The sequence below is a fragment of the Pan troglodytes genome, chromosome 7 (genome assembly GCF_028858775.2).
Source record: "Pan troglodytes isolate AG18354 chromosome 7, NHGRI_mPanTro3-v2.0_pri, whole genome shotgun sequence".
Classification (NCBI taxonomy): Eukaryota; Metazoa; Chordata; class Mammalia; order Primates; family Hominidae; genus Pan; species Pan troglodytes.
This window is the reverse complement of record NC_072405.2, coordinates 66,663,814-66,678,189: the sequence shown is the minus strand read 5'-3', so window position 1 is coordinate 66,678,189 and position 14,376 is coordinate 66,663,814. Positions and strand designations below refer to the sequence as shown.

The 14,376-nt window shown below is 39.9% G+C and overlaps 1 protein-coding gene across 6 annotated transcripts in view; it reads right to left on the bottom strand.

The window, feature by feature from the left end:
* Positions 1 to 14,376, bottom strand: part of FAM110B (family with sequence similarity 110 member B) — a 162,410-nt gene that overhangs the window by 108,552 nt on the left and 39,482 nt on the right. The window contains exon 3 of one of the 6 annotated variants that reach the window (XM_016959504.4): positions 4,989 to 5,104. The exons of the other annotated variants lie outside the window; for them this stretch is intronic. The gene's annotated coding sequence lies outside the window, so the exon portion shown is untranslated. The remainder of the gene's footprint in view (positions 1 to 4,988; positions 5,105 to 14,376) is intronic. 6 annotated transcript variants of the gene reach the window in all.

Below are 14,376 nucleotides of genomic sequence, written 5' to 3'. Positions count from 1 at the left end.
ATTCAGGACCACCAAAATAGCCCCAGCAAATCTGCACTAAAAGTCCTTTCAATGCTATTTTTATCCTCAAAATATGAACAGATAATTTTCCTGGAAAATGCAGACACTTCTGAAAGAGCCTAAGTTAGAGAAAAACCACTACAGACTGCTGTTTGCCAAACAATTCACTGATGAGTTACTTCTGTAATAATGAACTACGCTTAAGCACCCTAGAGCTTCAAGCTGGGTTTAAGGATGACTAAGAAGTATTTAGAATCAACACTGAATTTCCTCAGTATATACATAACCTTCAGATGTAAATCATTAAGCTTTTATGCTAATAACTCTTCTGGAGAAGTTGAAAGAGGGTTAAGATGAAGACTCTAAAGTTTAAATTAAATCCTACTTTGACATTAAAAAAAAATTTTTTTTCAAAATTCTCAAACTGGTCTCCAAGCACACTAACTCCTACATAAAGAAGCTATTTTTTAAAGCCCTAAGATATCAATATTCATTATGCACACTGAATAGCCCAGAAAAAGCTCTCAAGTTTTACAAGAGATCAGTCATTTACCAAAACAAGTATAAACTGTACAGATAGAATGCCTGTATTACTATTCCTATTTAATAGGTACCTCTTCAGATATTTACTAAGGACCGTGACTTGATTTATATAAGTCAGAGAGAGAGAGAGAGAGAGAGAGAGGAAAAAGGAAGATTAATTACAATTTGATGAGGTACAGAGTGCCTCTGGTCAGTTGCTGGAACTACACCCCAGATGTAGTTCAGGGATGCCATTGAGGTGATGGTTGGAGACTATGATGGTGCCTTCTACTCTGGAACTTCTAAAGGAAACAAAAATGGCAGCTTCCAGGCATAGATCACATATCTCTATAGTTTATGAATGCATCCCCAAGACCCAAACCTTACTACAAACATCCTCCCCCAACACAGACCTCAGAGCAAAGGCTTCAGGTACTTAATATTTACCTCTTCTCTGCAGATAGGCTGAGACTCCTGGGCCAAGGCGTAACAATTATTTAACTATTTGAAATCCTGCAGAATGCTCAGTCACCGCTTCCAAAAAAGCAGAATATCTCATTCTTATTAAAGAGTCTTCACTGTTTTCATAGGAAAGCAGTGTACTGAGTTTGCATTTTCTACCTAATCAAAGTCTCTCCTGGAATATTATTTTCAATATCGTTTGGAAATGTCCCCTATCATCACCAATATTTTCGCTTCATAACTCTTCTATCCAACTTTCTTTGCTTTGAAAATGTGTTAACATTACGGCTGTCGACATCAGCTCTAGAAATCTGCCATATATATTTCATAGGATTCTCAGCCCAACACTTTTACCTTAAGACCCTATGTCCTATAGTACAAATTCTCTCCAACATGTGTAAAACCACCAAACATTGCACATTCAACTGCACTATAGTCACCACAGTAAAGTGTGACCCCTCTGCAAGGTCTAGTGTAAGACTGGAGATGCAATAATTAAAACTGGCCATTATGGTGGCCTGACTTGGCATCAATGACTCTTCTTGCAAAATAAGTGAGAGCAGGAGCAGATGATAGGAGTTGAAAATTAAGAAATGCTATTTTGCCTATGGTAAGAGGGATACATTGATTTTCTTCTTAGATTCCTGCTCTAAGGGAGTTTCAAAGGTTGCCCCAGCAAGGAAGAAATTACATACCTATGTACATCTAACTAAGGTTTTCGGGTTATCTCAGGTTTGCCAATGGATGACTATGTTGTACTTAATGAGGATTCTTGGTATACACAGTACTGTAGACTAGAAAGAACACAATACCTGGAATCATGAGTCTTCAGTTACATTTGTTAGTTAACTCCTGGCCCCACACAACCGCTCTGTGCCTTAGTTTTTTCATCTGTGAAACGGGCACTCTTCAGAATGACAAAAACTACGTGCAAACGATTTCTGAGAATCCAGGAGTCCTAGAAGACTGAATTACTAACACTTTTAAAGTTCACAGTTGTGTAATTAATATATATAGTAATGGTTGGTTTTGACAATTTAATTGCATAAAATATAAAAATTCAATTATAGCTAATTAGAGCTAATATAATGCTAACTTGGCCACCATGCTTAATGAATATCATATTTTATGTTACTGAAATGATTCTTATGTTAACAATAAGATCAAAGCAGAAAAAAAATTCACCTAATCAGCATGGTGATGGTATTAGAACATGCGGCCTTTGGGAGATGATTAGGATACAAAGGCTGCAACCTCATGAATGGGATCAGTGCTTTTGATCAGACTCTTAGAAAAGAGCCCCAGAGAGCTGCCTTGTCCCTTCTGCCTTGTGAACCCACATAGAAGGCACCATCTATGGGGAAGGAGCCCTCACTGGACACCAACTCTGCTGGGGCCTTGATCTTAGACTCCAAAACTGTGAGCAATCAATTTCTGTTGTTTATATATTATTCAGCCTGAGATATTTTGTTATAGCAACCTGAGCAAACTAAGACATTCTCTGTAAAGCAATGTCCACCTTCTGGTATTAGGATCTTAATATAATTTCTTTGTTTTTCATAAGATGAAAATCCTCCTTGGTCTGTGGTCCATAGTGCAGTGGTTTTCACAGATGGCCAATGACTTTTGAATTTTATCCAATAGATAAAACTTTAATTGCTCTAATCAACTACGAAACATGTCTGTCAGATGAAACCTGGGTGGCTAACTGGCCTCAAGGTCACAATATAAAATAAAAATAAGTACAATATTAAAAGAAGTCCAAGTCATTAGAAGACATCACATATAGTAAAGCTGTTCACAGAAACAGACCTATGCCTCATGAGTACACAGAGCGTGCATGCAGTCAGATCAGGAAACAGTTCATTCATTTCACTGGGTGCCAGGCCCTGGGGATAGAGCAGTCAAGAAACAGATAAAACATCCCGCCCTCAAGATGCTTAAATCCTCATCCTACTATTAACACTGAACTTTCTAAATGAAGAGCGACACAGTAGCGAGAGAGAGTGTGGTTATATGTCACTTTGCTGACACCCTGCTACAGCCCTGATGACTGCTGATGCACGCAGCACTGCTGTGAACAGTTAAGGGAATGGAATTCAAGTGTGCTCTGAACTCCACATGAAGCCCCGTGCTAGCCCTCCTCCCTTAATAAAGGTGGCAATAACCATCGTAATTGCAGAGACCTACACCACACCAACTTAAGATTGTCAGCTTACAATGAATTCCACTCCACTAATTTTTAAAATAATGCTTTAACAGACTATTAAGCATTGACTTTTACCTAATTAAAGCTCCTTAAAAAGAGAGCTTTTTATTTTAGCCAGTTAACTCATTATTTCCTAAAACTAAGTAGTATAAATGCTACAGAACTCATGTAATATTGAATATCCTTAATTGATAAAAACAGTTTGAGGGCTCTGTTTCACTTCATCCATAAAGTATTCTGCCCCTGTCTCATAAAAATTTCCAAGTGTTGCCTGATTTTTAACCACAATGCTCTTCATTAAAGAGCATCCATGATGCCCTGAAGTCTGATGTGTGAGTGAGTTTTGCTTGTTTCAAGTTAAATGACAGCTGAAATATTTCCATTTGGTTTTTATTTTCTGATTCTGTTGTGTCAGTGTCTAATTTGCAAAGTTACAAAGCTGATGATTTTGTTAAGTGTAACATCCATAGTCTGGCTACTAAGGTCCATCTAAATTAGAAATGAGTGCAGGTACTTAGTTTGATTGTTCAGCTGCCACCCTAACAGCTTCTGTATTTACCTGGTAGCTGCTGCTTTTATATGGATATTTTAATATACAGACATTTCCTACATAACATATTTTTATTTTTTCATTCATACATTTTTAACTGGAAGGTAGCTTCGATGCACTGAGGTAAGCCTATAAAGCATGAACTATTACCAGAGATATATTCGTTTTCTGTATGTTCCTGAAAGTTATCTAAACAAGGCTGTCAGGCAGCTTTTGAAGGGCTGCACAGACAGTTGCATAGGCTGCACACTGAACAATCTGAGGGGTCATCATGACCATGGTAGTCTATGTAAGTGGCACCCCTAGGATTGCACATTATTCACTTGTATGAGTATATGCAGTGCCTCCGAGAACACATGTTATCTAGGTGTGAACTCATGCTGCTCTAGAAAGTAATTCACAAGTAGCACAGATGAGGTGCTTTATTCAAGCCCCTCAAAACATATCTAAGCCCAGAAGAATAGTACTCATATCCATTGGTTCAAACATCTCCCATAAAAGGGGAAATGTGTATTCACATAGTCAAACCAAATGCAAAGAAATAAGAGAGATGTGCATTACATTTTTTCAAGACAGTACAGTATAGCAGTTAAGAGAAGGGAATTCTAGAATCAGTCTGATTGGATGCAAGTACCTGCTTCACTACTTATTAGCTTGTGTGACCCTGATCAAAGTATTTCATCTCTCTATGCCTCAGTCTCCTCATCTATAAAATGGCATAATAACAGAACCTACCTCAGAGCTGTTAGGAGGATTAAATGAGGTAATACATGTAAAATAGCTAAACCAGTGCCTGGCAATAGCAAACTATGTAAGTGTTTGGATTTCGCATTGGTTCTATTAGGTAAAAAAATCAAAGCAGAAAGAGGTCAGGGGTTTAAGAATTAGTGATGTATTCCAGATTGAAAATGAAGGCTCTTCATTAGGAGATATACCTAATGTAAATGATGACTTAATGGGTGCTGCACACCAATATGGCACCTGTTTACATATGTAACAAACTTGCACGTTGTGCACATGTACCCTAGAACTTAAAGTATAATAACAAAAAATATATATAAAAAATAAAAAAGTTATAAAAATAAATAATAAATAAATAAATAAATAAATAAAAAGAAAATGAAGGCTCTTGATTGACAGGGAAGTTTTCAGCAGACCAATCTGTTTTACAACTCAAGTTTCTGACAAAGTTAAAATCCCTGACTTAAAGTAATCATTAGGTCTGAAAAGCAAACTCGCACTCACTGAGTGTTACCACTATTGATGTGGCCGTCCTCACAGGGCACCGGGCTGGTGCATCGCAGCCTTCGGTGCCTCAGCTGACATTTACTGGCCACCTCTCCTCTTGGGTAGGGACGTACCTAGGGGACAAATGACTCCAGTTTACCTAATCAGCTGCCAATAAAACTTCAAATCCTACAAGGGAATAACTGCCCAAAGGCTCGTGCAGCCTGCCCTGGTGAGGTGTTTGCTGCTTTCATTCATATTCTTTAAATATCAGCTAATCCCTGGTGCATCGCACTCCCACCTTGGAAAATTATCTCATTCACTGCAGTGCAAACAGGCCCTGCTCCTGGTGCTATGAGAGAGAAGGAAGTGTTACAAAGACGAAAGCACCACGCAAAGTTTCCCAGGCTGGAGGGAGCCAGGACTATTCCCACAGTGTGAAGTGGGACAGCTAGAAACCAGAAAAAGTCCTGGCATGTTAATTTGCAGATGCTTTTTTATCTATTTCAATTCTTACGCAAGCATCCAGGAGATTTGATAAGCAGTTTTGATGTGGATTACAGTTTTAGATAGTAGAAAACACAACATACACAAGAAACATATTTTTAAAGAGAATTAAATATATGCAACATTCAAGCTTCTCTCACACCTACATCTAGCAATTCTAGAAAAGCGCAGTCCTACTCATAAAATGCTGGCACATGATGGTGCACACATTATCTAACTGTACCAAAATGTCCCACAGTACCTCTTGCAACCAATCACCTAACTAGTTCTCTTGGAAGAAATAAGATGGGGAGATCCCACTGGGGAAAACTGAAGTTTGTATCACAGAAAAATCCAGGTAAATTAGAGGTCTGACTAAACTAGGAATAGATAGGTTGTGTAAAAGAATCTCTGCAAAAAGCAGCCAAAAGACAAATGGGTCCCCTAATTTCATCTCTGCATGATGCTGACATTGCACTCACAATTCTCATTACCACTGGATTGTGCCAGAAAATCAGGAAGTGGTGCCCAAACCCTGTAACTCAACAGCTTAATAAAAATGCGTATGTTCTATTTTTAAATTAATCAACATCTGTGATTTTAGAATTTCTTCATCATAAATGCAATTAGTACCATACACTAGATCACATGTGTGGAATCTAAAAAGATGGAATAGGAGCTTTCAGTCCAATAATGGTACTTGTTCTAAATTTTTGCCTGATTATAATAGTCACATAAAAAATTCTATGTCTTATGAAAACAGAGAAATCAAAATCTATTTTATTCAGCCTTTACATGGTAAACAGGAGGAAACAGGTTTGGAGAGTTTACACACTGTACCCAAGGCTCTATCCCACTAAGAACTGAAGCGAGATCCCTGCTTATTTCATCTAAGAAAAATCAGAGTTCAAGGAAATAATTTCAATTCCTAGCACTGCTTCCTGACAGCAGAAGTCAGCTGTCTGTCAACCATCTGGCAGTTAAGTGATTAGTGAGTCCTACAGCTGAAATTCAGAGAATAGGAATACCTGCACTAGCTTTAAGTAAGTCCTTACTTAGCAGATGGTTAACACCAGTAAGTGCTGATGACCCCCATTCTTCCTCCACCAATCAGTGCAATGCAAGGCATCAATGTCACAAGTTGGTGACAGCTGATTACCACTGTAGTGAGTGAATTTTACCATGCAGGGTAGTATGCTTACCTTCCCTACCTTGCAACAAGACTCCCCATGTGTTAGGATTTCCATTGACTGTGGCTCACTCCACATGGGCAGTAGCTACAGAATAACAACAAATCAAACTGTTGGGGATGGGGGAGACAGAATCAGCAAAGAACATTTGCTGATACGTTGGCTAAAATATCACCATCAATTAATTAATGAGGACCACTGAGGGTACATAGTCATGACTGGATGTTTCAGATGTGGACAGAAGGGTAACATAGGAGAAGAGTGGGAACTATCATCACCTTTTAGATTAAAACAGTGGTCCCATTTCTTGCTGGAACAAACACTGCGACTAATGTTCACTCCCTTCATCTGGATATGTTAGTAAGGTGTGCACGGACTATTAAGATTTTCCCATTTTTGGCTGCGCGCGGTGGCTCATGCCTGTAATCCCAGCACTTTGGGAGGCTGAGGTGGGGGATCATCTGAGGTCAGGAGTTCGAGACCAGCCTGGCCAACACGGGGAAAACCCATCTCTGCTGAAAATATAAAAATTAGCCACATGTGTTCGTGGGCACCTGTAATCCTAGCTACTCAGCAGGCTGAGGCAGGAGAATCACTTGAACCTGGAGGCGGAGGTTGTAATGAGCCAAGATCGCGCCACTGCACTCCAGACTGGGCAACAAGAGTGAAACTCTGTCTCAACAACAACAAAAAAAAAGATTTTCCCATTTCTAACCTCTGCTTTTAAAAAAGTGTACATTTATCACATTTGTCACTACCATATATTATTTTAGCTATAAACCATGGTATGCTAACTTAAGGATAGTAGAGAAAGAAGAAATATCATAAGTGGACATTTTCAGTCTCATTAAAAACTGAATTTTTTTTTAAAAAGCTGATCCTGCACAGCTATAATTTACTTTCCACTTACCTTAATGTAAGTCTCTAGATTTTCAAATCAAAATACAATTTTAAAGTTCCTAATATAATTGTTAGCAAAAAAGGTGAGGCAGTGTTTTTAAAATTATATGGAAACAGGCACTATTTCCTAAGATGTGAATGCATACGTTTTGGGTGTAGGCATTCGGTTCTGGGTGGGCTAATGGCCACTGCTGCCTGGGTTAGTATTTTCTCTTCCTCCAGCTCTAATCTAGGCAGAGCGGCCCTGGAGTGCCTGGTCTCTATGTGGGCCTGTGATGCTGACAAGATGACTGTGCAGGAGCCACAAGCCAACGCCTGGGAGAGCAGCCGCCGTGCGCATATGGCACATGCTCACTGGGATACAGACACCAGTTTCTCTTCGTAAGCATATTTCAGGTATTGGTAACGTTAGAGGAAAGCAAACTGCTTCTGTGTGCTATATGTTCAATAAATAAACTATCACAGAATGCAGATGAATCCACTTTGGGGACAGAATTATTTGTGCCCAAATAACAAGTAGGGAATGTTAAATATTTTGCAGGAGAAAAAAAAAAGCGTTCACTCAAAAATTGCTGAGGTGGGTACAGTATGTCGAAGAAGCGCTGACCAATTCCAGTGCTTTGGGATGCAGAGAAGGGAGGATCGCCTGAGGTCAGGAGTTCAAGGCCAGCCTGGGTAACACAGTGAGAGGCTGTCCCTACAAACAAAAAATTTAAAATTTTTTAAAAATTAAAAATGTAAAAGATTTAAAAATTTAATTTAAAAAATTTTAAATATTCAAAATTTAAAAATTAGAGACCACACTGTCTCCACAGGCACGGTGGCATATGCCTGTAGTCCCAGCTACTTGGGAAGCTGAGGTGGGACTGCTCGCACCCAGGAGTTCAAGGTTACTACTGTGAGCTATTATCACATCACTGCACTCCAGCCTGAGCAAGGGACGGAGTCCCTGTCTCTAATGTGTGTGTATGTGTGTGTGTATGTTTAAATATATATAAGAAGTGACCTCCAGAGGGGGAGACTAACCTTACTCTACGTGACTCAAACCACCACTATCAGGGGGCAGATCTGAAATTTGGCTCTGAAATTCCTGCTGTACTTCCCACTGTCCCATAGATAGGAGCGGCTCCTAACACAGCCTACTCAACAGACAAAACTTCTTAAATGACTATTTTTAAAATTGTGAGAAGAGTACTAGTGAGTGAAATTTCAACACCATATAAACTCAATGGGATCTCACATGTATAAGACTTTTTCTACATGGCTGGTGAGAAGTTGAAAAGCAAAGAGTAAGAAAGTGAAGCTGGAGACAAAGGCCTTCTTGGCCCCTGGAACAGGCCTGTGGTGCTCCAGGGTGGACTCGCCTGCCTCGGCCAACCAGCAAGGAGCCAAACAGGGACTGGACACATTACAGGCACTCTGCAGGAAATGAGTTTCCTCTTCCAGTCAAATTAAGGCTGATCGAAGAGAGCTCCCTGCATTTTCAGCGTAACCCAAACATAGGAGGTTCTGAGAATGACAATGACTCTGGGCTCAGCAGGGCCAGCAAGGAGGGGCCCTGTGAGTGCCAGCCCAGGCTGGCACCCGGCGATCTGGCTCCAGAGAAATGCCGTCAGGCTGATATGCTTTCCTCAGCTCCTCCAGGGAATTCTGTCAAAAACACAAATCTTGCAGGCTCAGTCAAATGCTAAATTTAAAGAAATATGGGATCAGATAACAACTCTGGTGGCTTAACTATGTGCTTCTCAATCAAGAGCCACGTCTTTCTGGCACCGCACAGCCGGTGCCCAGAATACATTTGTTAAGGGAACCAATGAATGAGCAAACACAAACACACAGCTGTTTAGGAAATTCCTGAATGCCAAGCTCTTCTCTGGGTCCGGGATGAAGTGGATCTGAAGGGTGGGTAGAGAGAGCTCATCATTTTTAATATAATTTGATGCACTTGTTACTTTTCAGAGATTTTTTTTTTTTTAGACAGAGTCTCAATCACTCTGTCACCCAGGCTGGAGTACAGTGACGCGATTTTGGCTCACAGCAACCTTTGCCTCCCAGGTTCAAATGATTCTCCTGACTCAGCCTCCAAAGTAGCTGGGATTACAGGCCTGTGCCCCTACACCTGGCTAACTTTTGCGTTTTTAGTAGAGATGGGGTTTCACCATGTTGGCCAGGCCGGTCTCAAACTCCTGACCTCAAGTGATCCACTTGCCTTGGCCTCCCAACGTGCTGGGATTAAAGGTAATTTTCATAGATATTTTAATTACATGAAGAATAGCTACACTAAGAATACCTTTGCTGTATTCTTATAGCTATTTACAAGGCAATTGTGAAATGATCTCCGTTTTCTCCTCTGAAAATCAAGGAGTTAAAATTAAATATGCAACATCTCTGTCTTCAACACTCCAGGATTTCATATGCAAAATACAACACAGCTCTGAGTAAACAGAACAGTCATTAATGGTCCGAGGGTTGATGATGAGGAGTGACGGCAGCTCTGTAACCTAATTTAGAGTAAGCAGTACCTGATACTTAATTTTTAAGTGAAAAGAGGCTACCATGCATTTCTATGTCATCAGCAATCACTCAGGGAGAGGACCACACGCTTTCTCAATAGGTGCAAGTATCCTCCCAGTCGTATCTTTCGAAGATTAAAGAAACAAAAATTGGGTGAGCTACTAAGCAAAACAATCTAGAATTCATTTGGTACAATACATCTTGCATTTCAAACCCAGACAGTCCCTGCTTGTGTCACACATTGGTGATGCCTATCTGTTCAGCTGACAGACTCCAAACAAAGAAAAGTAGCCTCAGAGATGAAGCGTTAACTGCAGTGGGGGAAGGAGAAAGCGAAAATCAACATAGTCAGGTATGACGGCCCCAGACAACAAAGAGAAAGAGAGAAAAGTAACGGCTGTTTTCCAATTCTAATTAAGTTAGGAAACAAGTCAGAAAACATTGCCAAAGACAGTACTCACTGAAAAGAGATGCCACTAAAAAAGCTAAACAGATTGTGAACAATACTTTTCGTGAAAAAAGAATTTCATCATCATGACTGATGTATGCAACCTAAATTGGAAAACTTTTTTTTTTTAAAGAGACAGAGTCTTACTCTGTCGTTCAGGCTGGAGTGCAGTGGCACTATCAGCTCACTGCAGCCTCCAACTCCTGGGCTCAAGCAATCCTCCTGCCTAAGCTTAACTGAGTAGCTAGGGTTATAGGCGTGCACCACACACTAGGATAATTTTTTTTTTTTTTTTTTTTTGTGGAGACTGAGTCTCACTATGTTGCCAAGCTGGTCTCAAACTCCTGGCCTCAAGCAATCCTCCCAATTTGGCCTCCTAAAGTGTTGGGATTTCATAAGCCACCATTCTAAGCTCCAAATTGGAGGACATTTTAATTAAAAAAAACAAACAAACAAACAAACCAAAAAAACTTCCTTTTAGAGAGAAGGCAAGTAAAAATTATATATTAATATATACAACCTCAAATCACTAAAAGTACTGTTTTTAAAAAGATAATCCTATGTAACAATAAGAATGCATTTACTATAGATAGTAGGTTTGTAGGTTGATCAGCTTATAGACTATGTAAAAAAAAATTTAACATACTTGTACCTTAATGGCATTAATACATGAAGGGTCTATCAATACTTTGATGTTTTCAAACAATCTGAAAAACCAAAACACACCATCCGATGTTCTTTCCCTTTACTCAAACACTGAAACAAGGTAAAAAATAATAAGTATGATTGGATAACAATAAGGGAAACTCATTCCGGGAAAATCTAAGTTTATATTACCAAATTTCACAAAACCAGTATACTCTTGTACTTGGAGAAGAAAAATTCAAATTCTTAGGGTTTGAAGAGGTTGAAGAACTGTATACTACTACATATTAAAATACACTCATGCTTAAGGGGTTTGCTCTTCAATGGTACTCAAGTCAGATCAATACTTAAAGCAAATAAGGAAGCAAACTCAATTACAGCTGAAGTCCAAAATCAAATCACACCTCTGGGAAGTGTGTATGTGTGCACACATGTGTTTGCATGTGCATACGTGTGCAAGAAGAGTGGGGGTTCTCACTAATCTATCCCATTCAGATCAGCACCTTAACTACTCTTTGGTTTTCAGAAACTTTCACTTGGCATGATTACAAATTTTGAGAGATGGCTGTATTATTCTTACCAGCTTAATCTCATGACAAATCCTAACCTGTGGGCAACCATGAAATAAGGCAAATTTACTTTAAAAAGTCAGTGATTTTTAAGACTGCTGATGTCTACTGTTGGAAAGAAGAACACTTAGCAAGTTCAGTTTTAGATTTCCACCATGAGGAATGGTATTATCAAGTAAGATAATAAGTCTTGATTTCACACAGAATATAAAATGTCTGGCTGAGCCTGGCTCTCTCCTGTGAAATGCAAACAGACTTGCTGAAATTCAGGCGTAATACTGTTCTCTGCCAGAATATAATGATGTTAATAGAGACAGAATGTTTTCATCCCAAATTAGCTGAGAAAAGATGTAGCAAAGGACACTGATAAAACCACTCGAAGAGGTGGACTTAAGTCAGCATGAGAGACGTGGCACCATGATTCTGAAAGAGAGGCTGCCTACACCTTCCCTTGGTGTGTAACTGATATAAGGGTCTACAGGAATACAAGTCACAACTGCAGAAACAGCAAGTGTAGTAGCATTATTGCTTCACATCAGGACCTCCTCCACAGAGGCCCGGGCTACTGCATAGGGAGTGCTGGGAGAACAAGAACGCATGGGGCCTTGCACAAGGTCAGTCTCATAAGGAGGAGGAGTCGGGGGTGGTAAGAAAAGGAGGGGGAAGGGGCAAGCAGGGAAGGAGGGCAGAAGGAAAGAAGAGACAGATGACTCCAGCCCATCGGCATCCTAAACTTAGCATAGAGCAAAGAACTAGTATCACTATCACTGCACTCAAATGCACATGTTACTCCCACTACAATGTCTTTCTTTATAGTTTAACTGTACTGCTAAAGGTAAATTTGAAAAGTCATCATATTCTCAGCATTCTAACAAATGGGTTTTCACATCTTCAATTCCTTTGCTGCATTTTCAATTCAGTTCCCATCTGTACTGAGCATGCTTAATGCCAGGCCTGGGTGCTAAGATAACAGGACAGGTCTCTATGGCCAGGAGGGCTCAGACACATTCACTTTCTAAGGTGACTTACAGTGAATTATGCATACTCTTTTCTTTAAAACACATTTTTAAGCCAAGTAATGTCATTAGTTTCAAGTGTACGAAAAACAAATGTGTGAAACAAATGGTAAGAAAATTCTCTAATATACCAAGGATTCAAATGTGTCTTTAGTTCAAAGTAGAGGAAAATGAATGCCAAAGTTTGTTAAACACATCTCATTTAATTTAGGTATGAGATGATAGGGTCAAACATTATTAGATTTCAATTTTCTTGCTTTAATCATTTCATAACAACCATATACCATAAGTGAGCATTCTCCAGTATACTTCCCATTTAAGGATGATAAAAAATATTGTCTAATGAGAGAACAAAATAATTACTGCTATCTTTATTCTTAAGTTGATTTTTAAATTTCATAAAAATCCAAGAATATACTGCCTTTTATATTTTAAAAGTAGCACCTAATAAGAATAAAAGGATTTTTGGACACATAACTCTTGACTATTCACTCTAGTAGTCAATCATAACCAAAGCCTTTATGAATGAGCCTTTGTGACCAAAGTTTAGACAATGACTTAAACTAATGATGAGATGACTGAACTTGCGGCCATTCTTCCCTACTACTGTTAGATATTCCCCCACACTCTGGGTCACAATATCTGTCCCATTCTGAACACATTTGCTGATAGTGCTATTTTTACTTTACCATTATCACGGAGGGCTCTCAGTTACAGAGTATGCACTATGTGCCCAGCACAATGTATTTATATACACCACCTCAGTTAATGCTTACAGCAACCCTCAGAAGTAGGTATTATCTCCATTCTGCAGAAGATCACAGTACATAAGCTACTAACATACCTTAAACACTTCTCATGTGCCAGCTCATGTAGCAACTCACATTCCTAACAACAATCCTATGATCTGGGCACTATCATAATTCTGCTTTCCCATCAAGTAAACAGCTTTCCCAGGGCTGTACCTATTGCACATGGCAGAGTCCACGTCCTGACACAGGTCCTTCTAACATTAAAGCTCAAACTCTTACCCTCAGCACTGGGGAGTGTGGCTCTCCAGGACTGCTCTCTGTCACTAGACATGAGAAGAATTGAAACAATGGACAGGAAAGGGGCCAGGGCTGGTTTGGGCAGAGCCAGACCTTCCGACCTGTAAGTGAGCTGATAAATCCAGCTGGGACACTCCCCCTGCCCAAGTTTTCCTGAAGGAACTCACCATAAGAAAACAGAAGCCTTGCTTCAAAGCTGGCAACTCAATGATACCCGGAGCACAAGACCCAAATGACAGGGTTTCTGAGTGTCCAGGGCACTAGGCATTCCAGGATAACAAGCCTTGGTCTAGAAAGATGCACCATGTCCATTCAGTGGTCATCTGTCCCTTAGTTACCGCAGCCCACTGTGTCCCTCAGCCATAGTAGGCTCTGGACTACTGATTTTGTTACTCAGGCTCTTGGTTACCCAGGCCTGTTTCAGGAGGGACTGCTGGAATTTACGGCAAAATTGTTTTGGGATATAGTGGTGGGCATCCAGTGATGGGAGGGCTCAATTCCAAGGGCGCGTGGGGAGGTTAACAAAGGCTACCAGGGAAAGGTAGTAGGAGGGCCGAGCCTGAGACCAGCAGCAATGCTCTGGCATCCC